The sequence below is a fragment of the Oncorhynchus kisutch genome, linkage group LG20, assembly GCF_002021735.2.
Source record: "Oncorhynchus kisutch isolate 150728-3 linkage group LG20, Okis_V2, whole genome shotgun sequence".
NCBI lineage: Eukaryota > Metazoa > Chordata > Actinopteri > Salmoniformes > Salmonidae > Oncorhynchus > Oncorhynchus kisutch.
This window is the reverse complement of record NC_034193.2, coordinates 34,731,936-34,742,445: the sequence shown is the minus strand read 5'-3', so window position 1 is coordinate 34,742,445 and position 10,510 is coordinate 34,731,936. Positions and strand designations below refer to the sequence as shown.

Genomic DNA, 10,510 nt, shown 5'->3' with positions numbered 1-10,510 from the left:
ACGACCTGTATGCTCTAGCCGCTGGCCCTCGCTACATATTCGTCGCCAGACCCCCCTGGTTCCAGTCATCTTTTTAGTCTATGCTAGGTAAAGCTCCACCTTATCTCAGCTCACTGGGTCCACGATAACAACACCACCACCCTTAGCACACTTCCAGCAGGTATATATCTCTGGTCATCCCCAAAGCCAACACCTCCTTTGGCCGCCTTTCCTTCCAGTCTCTGCTGACAATGACTGAACGAATTGCAAAATTCGTTCCAGTTTTGCCAACTTAGCGACTTAGTCGCTGTATTTAGCAAGTATTCAGACCCTCTGAATACTTGCAGACATTTTCATTTTACTACTCACTTTGTCTCTTCCACAATGTTATTCCTCACTCCTACAGTGTCCATTCAATTAACATGCACATGGGACAATTATGCAAATTAGGTGATGACATCATTTAGCAACTTCTAGCGACTTTTAGGACAGCCAATAGCTACTTTCCTTACTGAGGTGTTGGCAACACTGCTAACTTTAACATCGGCTATCTGAGCAGCTAACTGATCGCTGCAGCTGTACAAAGCCCATTTGTAAATAGCCCACCCAATCTACCTACCTCATCCCCATATTGTTTTAATATACTTTCTGCTCTTTGCACACCAGTATTTCTACTTGCACATCATCATCTGCTCATCTATCACTCCAGTGTTAATTTGCTAAATTGTAAATACTTCGCTACTATTGCCTATTTATTGCCTTACCTCCATTTGCACGCACTGTATATAGACTTTCTTTTTTTCTTCTATTGTGTTATTGACTGTAGGCTTGTTTATTCCATCTGTAACTCTGTGTTGTTGTTTGTGTTGCGCTGCTTTGCTTATCTTGGCCAGGTCGCAGTTGAATATGAAAACTGGTTCTCAACTAGCTTACCTGATTAATTATAGGTGAAATTTAAAAAAATAAGAAAAAACCATTTATTCACAGAAAGGGGATGTAGCTCAGTGGTAGAGTGCATGCTTCGCATGTATGAGGTCCTGGGTTCAATCAACCAGCTTCTCCATTAAAAATGTTGCAATGGCCCATCTCCTACTTTCCAGAATGTTGAAATTCTCAGCAGGAAACAGAGACGTGCTAAATAATTTGCTCTTGTAATCTGAAGAACATGTGTTCAATCCCTGTTCGTACATTTATGTAACAGAAGTGGCATGGTTGCCAACTTCAATTGCATCATTTTCAAAACTGAAGTTCTTTGGTTAGATGACTGTCCATACTTGCTTGTATTTAGAATTGCTGCTATCATTTCATTGTAGTTTCAATGAGTGGTGTATATAAAAAGTACATTGTATTAATATTGCATTTTATCTGCAAATAAAATTGGATCGAAGCTCAGAGGGGGAGTGCATGCTATTTTAGTATGAGGTCCTTGGTTCATCCCAAGGTTCTCCACTGAGTATTTGTGTGCCAAATTCACATTACACAACTCCTACTTTCCAGAATGTTGAAATTCTCACAGGAAACAGAGATGTTATTGTGTCCCAAATTCACATTACACAACTACTACTTTCCAGAATGTTGATAAAAATCTTGCAGCATAGAGTGCATGGTGGCCAAGCGGTAAGGCGTCGGTCTTGTAAACCGAAGATCATGGGTTCAAATCCCATCCGTGCCTTACTGAAAGATAGCTGGTACCATGTGAAGGTTCTTTCACTGGAGGACTTTGAAGAGAAAAAAGTTTTCTCAAAATGGCAACCATGCTATTATATAGTAAGGGGATGTGCCTCTATGGTAGAGCTAATACTTGAAATGCATGCGCTCTGAAGTTCATCCCCAAATTTTCTGATGAGTATATTTAGTTGTGAAATTAGCTTTTGCACAACTCTACTTCCAGAATGTTGACATTTTAAGAAGGAAATAGATGTGCTAAATCATCTGTTTTTGTAAACTGAAGCACATGGGTTCAATCCTGGGTTCAAGCCTTGTTCGACGTTTATGGAAGCTAGATGATATTTTGGAAATGTACTTTCATTAGAACAGTGTAAAGAAAGGGTCAATTTGTATTGATATGGCCACTACGACCTGTATGCTCTAGCCGGCTGGCCCTCGCTACATATTCGTCGCCAGACCCACTGGTTCCAGGTCATCTTTTTAGTCTATGCTAGGTAAAGCTCCACCTTATCTCAGCTCACTGGTCACGATAACAACACCCACCCGTAGCACACGTTCCAGCAGGTATATCTCACTGGTCATCCCCAAAGCCAACACCTCCTTTGGCCGCCTTTCCTTCCAGTTCTCTGCTGACAATGACTGGAACGAATTGCAAAAATTCGTTCCAGTGTTGCCAACTTAGCGACTTAGTCGCTGTATTTAGCAAGTATTCAGACCCCTCTGAATACTTGCAGACATTTTCATTTTACTCACTTTTTGTCTCTTCCACAATGTTATTCCTCACTCCTACAGTGTCCATTACAATTACATGCACATGGACAATTATGCAAATTAGGTGATGACATCATTTAGCAACTTCTAGCGACTTTTAGGACAGCCAATAGCTACTTTCCTTACTGAGGTGTTGGCAACACTGCTAACTTTAAACATCGGCTATCTGAGCAGCTAACTGATCGCTGCAGCTGTACAAAGCCCATTTGTAAATAGCCCACCCAATCTACCTACCTCATCCCCATATTGTTTTAATATACTTTCTGCTCTTTGCACACCAGTATTTCTACTTGCACATCATCATCTGCTCATCTATCACTCCAGTGTTAATTTGCTAAATTGTAAATACTTCGCTACTATTGCCTATTTATTGCCTTACCTCCATTTGCACGCACTGTATATAGACTTTCTTTTTTCTTCTATTGTGTTATTGACTGTAGGCTTGTTTATTCCATCTGTAACTCTGTGTTGTTGTTTGTGTTGCGCTGCTTTGCTTTATCTTGGCCAGGTCGCAGTTGAATATGAAAACTGGTTCTCAACTAGCTTACCTGATTAATTATAGGTGAAATGTAAAAAAATAAGAAAAAACCATTTCTTTCACAGAAAGGGGATGTAGCTCAGTGGTAGAGCGCATGCTTCGCATGTATGAGGTCCTGGGTTCAATCACCAGCTTCTCCATTAAAAATTTTGCAATGGCCCATCTCCTACTTTCCAGAATGTTGAAATTCTCAGCAGGAAACAGAGACGTGCTAAATAATTTGCTCTTGTAATCTGAAGAACATGTGTTCAATCCCTGTTCGTACATTTATGTAACAGAAGTGGCATGGTTGCCAACTTCAATTGCATCATTTTCAAAAACTGAAGTTCATTGGTTAGATGACTGTCCATACTTGCTTGTATTTAGAATTGCTGCTATCATTTCATTGTAGTTTCAATGGAGTGGTGTATATAAAAAGTACATTGTATTAATATTGCATTTTATCTGCAAATAAAATTGGATCGAAGCTCAGAGGGGGAGTGCATGCTATTTTAGTATGAGGTCCTTGGTTCAATCCCAAGGTTCTCCACTGAGTATTTGTGTGCCAAATTCACATTACACAACTCCTACTTTCCAGAATGTTGAAATTCTCACAGGAAACAGAGATGTTATTTGTGTCCCAAATTCACATTACACAACTACTACTTTCCAGAATGTTGATAAAAATCTTGCAGCATAGAGTGGCATGGTGGCCAAGCGGTAAGGCGTCGGTCTTGTAAACCGAAGATCATGGGTTCAAATCCCATCCGTGCCTTACTGAAAGATAGCTGGTACCATGTGAAGGTTCTTTCACTGGAGGACTTTGAAGAGAAAAAAAGTTTTTCTCAAAATGGCAACCATGCTATTATATAGTAAGGGGATGTGCCTCTATGGTAGAGCTAATACTTGAAATGCATGCGCTCTGAAGTTCATCCCCAAATTTTCTGATGAGTATATTTAGTTGTGAAATTAGCTTTTGCACAACTCTACTTTCCAGAATGTTGACATTTTAAGAAGGAAATAGATGTGCTAAGTCATCTGTTTTTGTAAACTGAAGCACATGGGTTCAATCCTGGGTTCAAGCCTTGTTCGACGTTTATGGAAGCTAGATGATATTTTGGAAATGTACTTTCATTAGAACAGTGTAAAGAAAGGGTCAATTTGTATTGATATGGCCACTACGACCTGTATGCTCTAGCCGGCTGGCCCTCGCTACATATTCGTCGCCAGACCCACTGGTTCCAGGTCATCTTTTTAGTCTATGCTAGGTAAAGCTCCACCTTATCTCAGCTCACTGGTCACGATAACAACACCCACCCGTAGCACACGTTCCAGCAGGTATATCTCACTGGTCATCCCCAAAGCCAACACCTCCTTTGGCCGCCTTTCCTTCCAGTTCTCTGCTGACAATGACTGGAACGAATTGCAAAAATTCGTTCCAGTGTTGCCAACTTAGCGACTTAGTCGCTGTATTTAGCAAGTATTCAGACCCCTCTGAATACTTGCAGACATTTTCATTTTACTCACTTTTTGTCTCTTCCACAATGTTATTCCTCACTCCTACAGTGTCCATTACAATTACATGCACATGGACAATTATGCAAATTAGGTGATGACATCATTTAGCAACTTCTAGCGACTTTTAGGACAGCCAATAGCTACTTTCCTTACTGAGGTGTTGGCAACACTGCTAACTTTAAACATCGGCTATCTGAGCAGCTAACTGATCGCTGCAGCTGTACAAAGCCCATTTGTAAATAGCCCACCCAATCTACCTACCTCATCCCCATATTGTTTTAATATACTTTCTGCTCTTTGCACACCAGTATTTCTACTTGCACATCATCATCTGCTCATCTATCACTCCAGTGTTAATTTGCTAAATTGTAAATACTTCGCTACTATTGCCTATTTATTGCCTTACCTCCATTTGCACGCACTGTATATAGACTTTCTTTTTTTCTTCTATTGTGTTATTGACTGTAGGCTTGTTTATTCCATCTGTAACTCTGTGTTGTTGTTTGTGTTGCGCTGCTTTGCTTTATCTTGGCCAGGTCGCAGTTGAATATGAAAACTTGTTCTCAACTAGCTTACCTGATTAATTATAGGTGAAATTTAAAAAAATAAGAAAAAACCATTTCTTTCACAGAAAGGGGATGTAGCTCAGTGGTAGAGCGCATGCTTCGCATGTATGAGGTCCTGGGTTCAATCCCCAGCTTCTCCATTAAAAATTTTGCAATGGCCCATCTCCTACTTTCCAGAATGTTGAAATTCTCAGCAGGAAACAGAGACGTGCTAAATAATTTGCTCTTGTAATCTGAAGAACATGTGTTCAATCCCTGTTCGTACATTTATGTAACAGAAGTGGCATGGTTGCCAACTTCAATTGCATCATTTTCAAAAACTGAAGTTCATTGGTTAGATGACTGTCCATACTTGCTTGTATTTAGAATTGCTGCTATCATTTCATTGTAGTTTCAATGGAGTGGTGTATATAAAAAGTACATTGTATTAATATTGCATTTTATCTGCAAATAAAATTGGATCGAAGCTCAGAGGGGGAGTGCATGCTATTTTAGTATGAGGTCCTTGGTTCAATCCCAAGGTTCTCCACTGAGTATTTGTGTGCCAAATTCACATTACACAACTCCTACTTTCCAGAATGTTGAAATTCTCACAGGAAACAGAGATGTTATTTGTGTCCCAAATTCACATTACACAACTACTACTTTCCAGAATGTTGATAAAAATCTTGCAGCATAGAGTGGCATGGTGGCCAAGCGGTAAGGCGTCGGTCTTGTAAACCGAAGATCATGGGTTCAAATCCCATCCGTGCCTTACTGAAAGATAGCTGGTACCATGTGAAGGTTCTTTCACTGGAGGACTTTGAAGAGAAAAAAAGTTTTCTCAAAATGGCAACCATGCTATTATATAGTAAGGGGATGTGCCTCTATGGTAGAGCTAATACTTGAAATGCATGCGCTCTGAAGTTCATCCCCAAATTTTCTGATGAGTATATTTAGTTGTGAAATTAGCTTTTGCACAACTCTACTTTCCAGAATGTTGACATTTTAAGAAGGAAATAGATGTGCTAAATCATCTGTTTTTGTAAACTGAAGCACATGGGTTCAATCCTGGGTTCAAGCCTTGTTCGACGTTTATGGAAGCTAGATGATATTTTGGAAATGTACTTTCATTAGAACAGTGTAAAGAAAGGGTCAATTTGTATTGATATGGCCACTACGACCTGTATGCTCTAGCCGGCTGGCCCTCGCTACATATTCGTCGCCAGACCCACTGGTTCCAGGTCATCTTTTTAGTCTATGCTAGGTAAAGCTCCACCTTATCTCAGCTCACTGGTCACGATAACAACACCCACCCGTAGCACACGTTCCAGCAGGTATATCTCACTGGTCATCCCCAAAGCCAACACCTCCTTTGGCCGCCTTTCCTTCCAGTTCTCTGCTGACAATGACTGGAACGAATTGCAAAAATTCGTTCCAGTGTTGCCAACTTAGCGACTTAGTCGCTGTATTTAGCAAGTATTCAGACCCCTCTGAATACTTGCAGACATTTTCATTTTACTCACTTTTTGTCTCTTCCACAATGTTATTCCTCACTCCTACAGTGTCCATTACAATTACATGCACATGGACAATTATGCAAATTAGGTGATGACATCATTTAGCAACTTCTAGCGACTTTTAGGACAGCCAATAGCTACTTTCCTTACTGAGGTGTTGGCAACACTGCTAACTTTAAACATCGGCTATCTGAGCAGCTAACTGATCGCTGCAGCTGTACAAAGCCCATTTGTAAATAGCCCACCCAATCTACCTACCTCATCCCCATATTGTTTTAATATACTTTCTGCTCTTTGCACACCAGTATTTCTACTTGCACATCATCATCTGCTCATCTATCACTCCAGTGTTAATTTGCTAAATTGTAAATACTTCGCTACTATTGCCTATTTATTGCCTTACCTCCATTTGCACGCACTGTATATAGACTTTCTTTTTTTCTTCTATTGTGTTATTGACTGTAGGCTTGTTTATTCCATCTGTAACTCTGTGTTGTTGTTTGTGTTGCGCTGCTTTGCTTTATCTTGGCCAGGTCGCAGTTGAATATGAAAACTTGTTCTCAACTAGCTTACCTGATTAATTATAGGTGAAATTTAAAAAAATAAGAAAAAACCATTTCTTTCACAGAAAGGGGATGTAGCTCAGTGGTAGAGCGCATGCTTCGCATGTATGAGGTCCTGGGTTCAATCCCCAGCTTCTCCATTAAACATTTTGCAATGGCCCATCTCCTACTTTCCAGAATGTTGAAATTCTCAGCAGGAAACAGAGACGTGCTAAATAATTTGCTCTTGTAATCTGAAGAACATGTGTTCAATCCCTGTTCGTACATTTATGTAACAGAAGTGGCATGGTTGCCAACTTCAATTGCATCATTTTCAAAAACTGAAGTTCATTGGTTAGAAGACTGTCCATACTTGCTTGTATTTAGAATTGCTGCTATCATTTCATTGTAGTTTCAATGGAGTGGTGTATATAAAAAGTACATTGTATTAATATTGCATTTTATCTGCAAATAAAATTGGATCGAAGCTCAGAGGGGGAGTGCATGCTATTTTAGTATGAGGTCCTTGGTTCAATCCCAAGGTTCTCCACTGAGTATTTGTGTGCCAAATTCACATTACACAACTCCTACTTTCCAGAATGTTGAAATTCTCACAGGAAACAGAGATGTTATTTGTGTCCCAAATTCACATTACACAACTACTACTTTCCAGAATGTTGATAAAAATCTTGCACCATAGAGTGGCATGGTGGCCAAGTCGTAAGGCGTCGGTCTTGTAAACCGAAGATCATGGGTTCAAATCCCATCCGTGCCTTACTGAAAGATAGCTGGTACCATCTGAAGGTTCTTTCACTGGAGGACTTTGAAGAGAAATTTTTTTTTCTCAAAATGGCAACCCTGCTATTATATAGTAAGGGGATGTGCCTCTATGGTAGAGCTAATACTTGAAATGCATGCGCTCTGAAGTTCATCCCCAAATTTTCTGATGAGTATATTTAGTTGTGAAATTAGCTTTTGCACAACTCTACTTTCCAGAATGTTGACATTTTAAGAAGGAAATAGATGTGCTAAATCATCTGTTTTTGTAAACTGAAGCACATGGGTTCAATCCTGGGTTCAAGCCTTGTTCGACGTTTATGGAAGCTAGATGATATTTTGGAAATGTACTTTCATTAGAACAGTGTAAAGAAAGGGTCAATTTGTATTGATATGGCCACTACGACCTGTATGCTCTAGCCGGCTGGCCCTCGCTACATATTCGTCGCCAGACCCACTGGTTCCAGGTCATCTTTTTAGTCTATGCTAGGTAAAGCTCCACCTTATCTCAGCTCACTGGTCACGATAACAACACCCACCCGTAGCACACGTTCCAGCAGGTATATCTCACTGGTCATCCCCAAAGCCAACACCTCCTTTGGCCGCCTTTCCTTCCAGTTCTCTGCTGACAATGACTGGAACGAATTGCAAAAATTCGTTCCAGTGTTGCCAACTTAGCGACTTAGTCGCTGTATTTAGCAAGTATTCAGACCCCTCTGAATACTTGCAGACATTTTCATTTTACTCACTTTTTGTCTCTTCCACAATGTTATTCCTCACTCCTACAGTGTCCATTACAATTACATGCACATGGACAATTATGCAAATTAGGTGATGACATCATTTAGCAACTTCTAGCGACTTTTAGGACAGCCAATAGCTACTTTCCTTACTGAGGTGTTGGCAACACTGCTAACTTTAAACATCGGCTATCTGAGCAGCTAACTGATCGCTGCAGCTGTACAAAGCCCATTTGTAAATAGCCCACCCAATCTACCTACCTCATCCCCATATTGTTTTAATATACTTTCTGCTCTTTGCACACCAGTATTTCTACTTGCACATCATCATCTGCTCATCTATCACTCCAGTGTTAATTTGCTAAATTGTAAATACTTCGCTACTATTGCCTATTTATTGCCTTACCTCCATTTGCACGCACTGTATATAGACTTTCTTTTTTTCTTCTATTGTGTTATTGACTGTAGGCTTGTTTATTCCATCTGTAACTCTGTGTTGTTGTTTGTGTTGCGCTGCTTTGCTTTATCTTGGCCAGGTCGCAGTTGAATATGAAAACTTGTTCTCAACTAGCTTACCTGATTAATTATAGGTGAAATTTAAAAAAATAAGAAAAAACAATTTCTTTCACAGAAAGGGGATGTAGCTCAGTGGTAGAGCGCATGCTTCGCATGTATGAGGTCCTGGGTTCAATCCCCAGCTTTCTCCATTAAAAATGTTGCAATGGCCCATCTCCTACTTTCCAGAATGTTGAAATTCTCAGCAGGAAACAGAGACGTGCTAAATAATTTGCTCTTGTAATCTGAAGAACATGTGTTCAATCCCTGTTCGTACATTTATGTAACAGAAGTGGCATGGTTGCCAACTTCAATTGCATCATTTTCAAAAACTGAAGTTCATTGGTTAGATGACTGTCCATACTTGCTTGTATTTAGAATTGCTGCTATCATTTCATTGTAGTTTCAATGGAGTGGTGTATATAAAAAGTACATTGTATTAATATTGCATTTTATCTGCAAATAAAATTGGATCGAAGCTCAGAGGGGGAGTGCATGCTATTTTAGTATGAGGTCCTTGGTTCAATCCCAAGGTTCTCCACTGAGTATTTGTGTGCCAAATTCACATTACACAACTCCTACTTTCCAGAATGTTGAAATTCTCACAGGAAACAGAGATGTTATTTGTGTCCCAAATTCACATTACACAACTACTACTTTCCAGAATGTTGATAAAAATCTTGCAGCATAGAGTGGCATGGTGGCCAAGCGGTAAGGCGTCGGTCTTGTAAACCGAAGATCATAGGTTCAAATCCCATCCGTGCCTTACTGAAAGATAGCTGGTACCATGTGAACCTTCTTTCACTGGAGGACTTTGAAGAGAAAAAAAGTTTTCTCAAAATGGCAACCATGCTATTATATAGTAAGGGGATGTGCCTCTATGGTAGAGCTAATACTTGAAATGCATGCGCTCTGAAGTTCATCCCCAAATTTTCTGATGAGTATATTTAGTTGTGAAATTAGCTTTTGCACAACTCTACTTTCCAGAATGTTGACATTTTAAGAAGGAAATAGATGTGCTAAGTCATCTGTTTTTGTAAACTGAAGCACATGGGTTCAATCCTGGGTTCAAGCCTTGTTCGACGTTTATGGAAGCTAGATGATATTTTGGAAATGTACTTTCATTATAATGCAAAATTTCATTATAATAAATAAGAAAAAACATTTTATTTCACAGAAAGGGGATGTAGCTCAGTGGTAGAGCGCATGCTTCGCATGTATGAGGTCCTGGGTTCAATCCCCAGCTTCTCCATTAAAAATGTTGCAATGGCCCATCTCCTACTTTCCAGAATGTTGAAATTCTCAGCAGGAAACAGAGACGTGCTAAATAATTTGCTCTTGTAATCTGAAGAACATGTGTTCAATCCCTGTTCGTACA

General features: G+C 39.8%; 11 non-coding genes across 11 annotated transcripts; all 11 read left to right on the top strand.

The window, feature by feature from the left end:
- The first annotated feature begins 969 nt into the window (after positions 1-969).
- Positions 970-1,042, top strand: trnaa-cgc (transfer RNA alanine (anticodon CGC)). The gene has a single exon. It is a non-coding gene; the product is annotated as a tRNA-Ala (tRNA).
- Positions 1,043-1,579: 537 nt separating this feature from the next.
- On the top strand, positions 1,580-1,651 carry trnat-ugu (transfer RNA threonine (anticodon UGU)). Its single transcript has one exon. It is a non-coding gene; the product is annotated as a tRNA-Thr (tRNA).
- A 1,373-nt stretch (positions 1,652-3,024) lies between these two features.
- On the top strand, positions 3,025-3,096 carry trnaa-cgc (transfer RNA alanine (anticodon CGC)). Its single transcript has one exon. It is a non-coding gene; the product is annotated as a tRNA-Ala (tRNA).
- Positions 3,097-3,638: 542 nt separating this feature from the next.
- Positions 3,639-3,710, top strand: trnat-ugu (transfer RNA threonine (anticodon UGU)). Its single transcript has one exon. It is a non-coding gene; the product is annotated as a tRNA-Thr (tRNA).
- A 1,377-nt stretch (positions 3,711-5,087) lies between these two features.
- On the top strand, positions 5,088-5,159 carry trnaa-cgc (transfer RNA alanine (anticodon CGC)). The gene has a single exon. It is a non-coding gene; the product is annotated as a tRNA-Ala (tRNA).
- Positions 5,160-5,701: 542 nt separating this feature from the next.
- trnat-ugu (transfer RNA threonine (anticodon UGU)) lies at positions 5,702-5,773 on the top strand. Its single transcript has one exon. It is a non-coding gene; the product is annotated as a tRNA-Thr (tRNA).
- Positions 5,774-7,149: 1,376 nt separating this feature from the next.
- trnaa-cgc (transfer RNA alanine (anticodon CGC)) lies at positions 7,150-7,221 on the top strand. The gene has a single exon. It is a non-coding gene; the product is annotated as a tRNA-Ala (tRNA).
- A 542-nt stretch (positions 7,222-7,763) lies between these two features.
- trnat-ugu (transfer RNA threonine (anticodon UGU)) lies at positions 7,764-7,835 on the top strand. Its single transcript has one exon. It is a non-coding gene; the product is annotated as a tRNA-Thr (tRNA).
- Positions 7,836-9,211: 1,376 nt separating this feature from the next.
- Positions 9,212-9,283, top strand: trnaa-cgc (transfer RNA alanine (anticodon CGC)). The gene has a single exon. It is a non-coding gene; the product is annotated as a tRNA-Ala (tRNA).
- Positions 9,284-9,826: 543 nt separating this feature from the next.
- On the top strand, positions 9,827-9,898 carry trnat-ugu (transfer RNA threonine (anticodon UGU)). The gene has a single exon. It is a non-coding gene; the product is annotated as a tRNA-Thr (tRNA).
- Positions 9,899-10,312: 414 nt separating this feature from the next.
- Positions 10,313-10,384, top strand: trnaa-cgc (transfer RNA alanine (anticodon CGC)). Its single transcript has one exon. It is a non-coding gene; the product is annotated as a tRNA-Ala (tRNA).
- Positions 10,385-10,510: the final 126 nt, after the last annotated feature.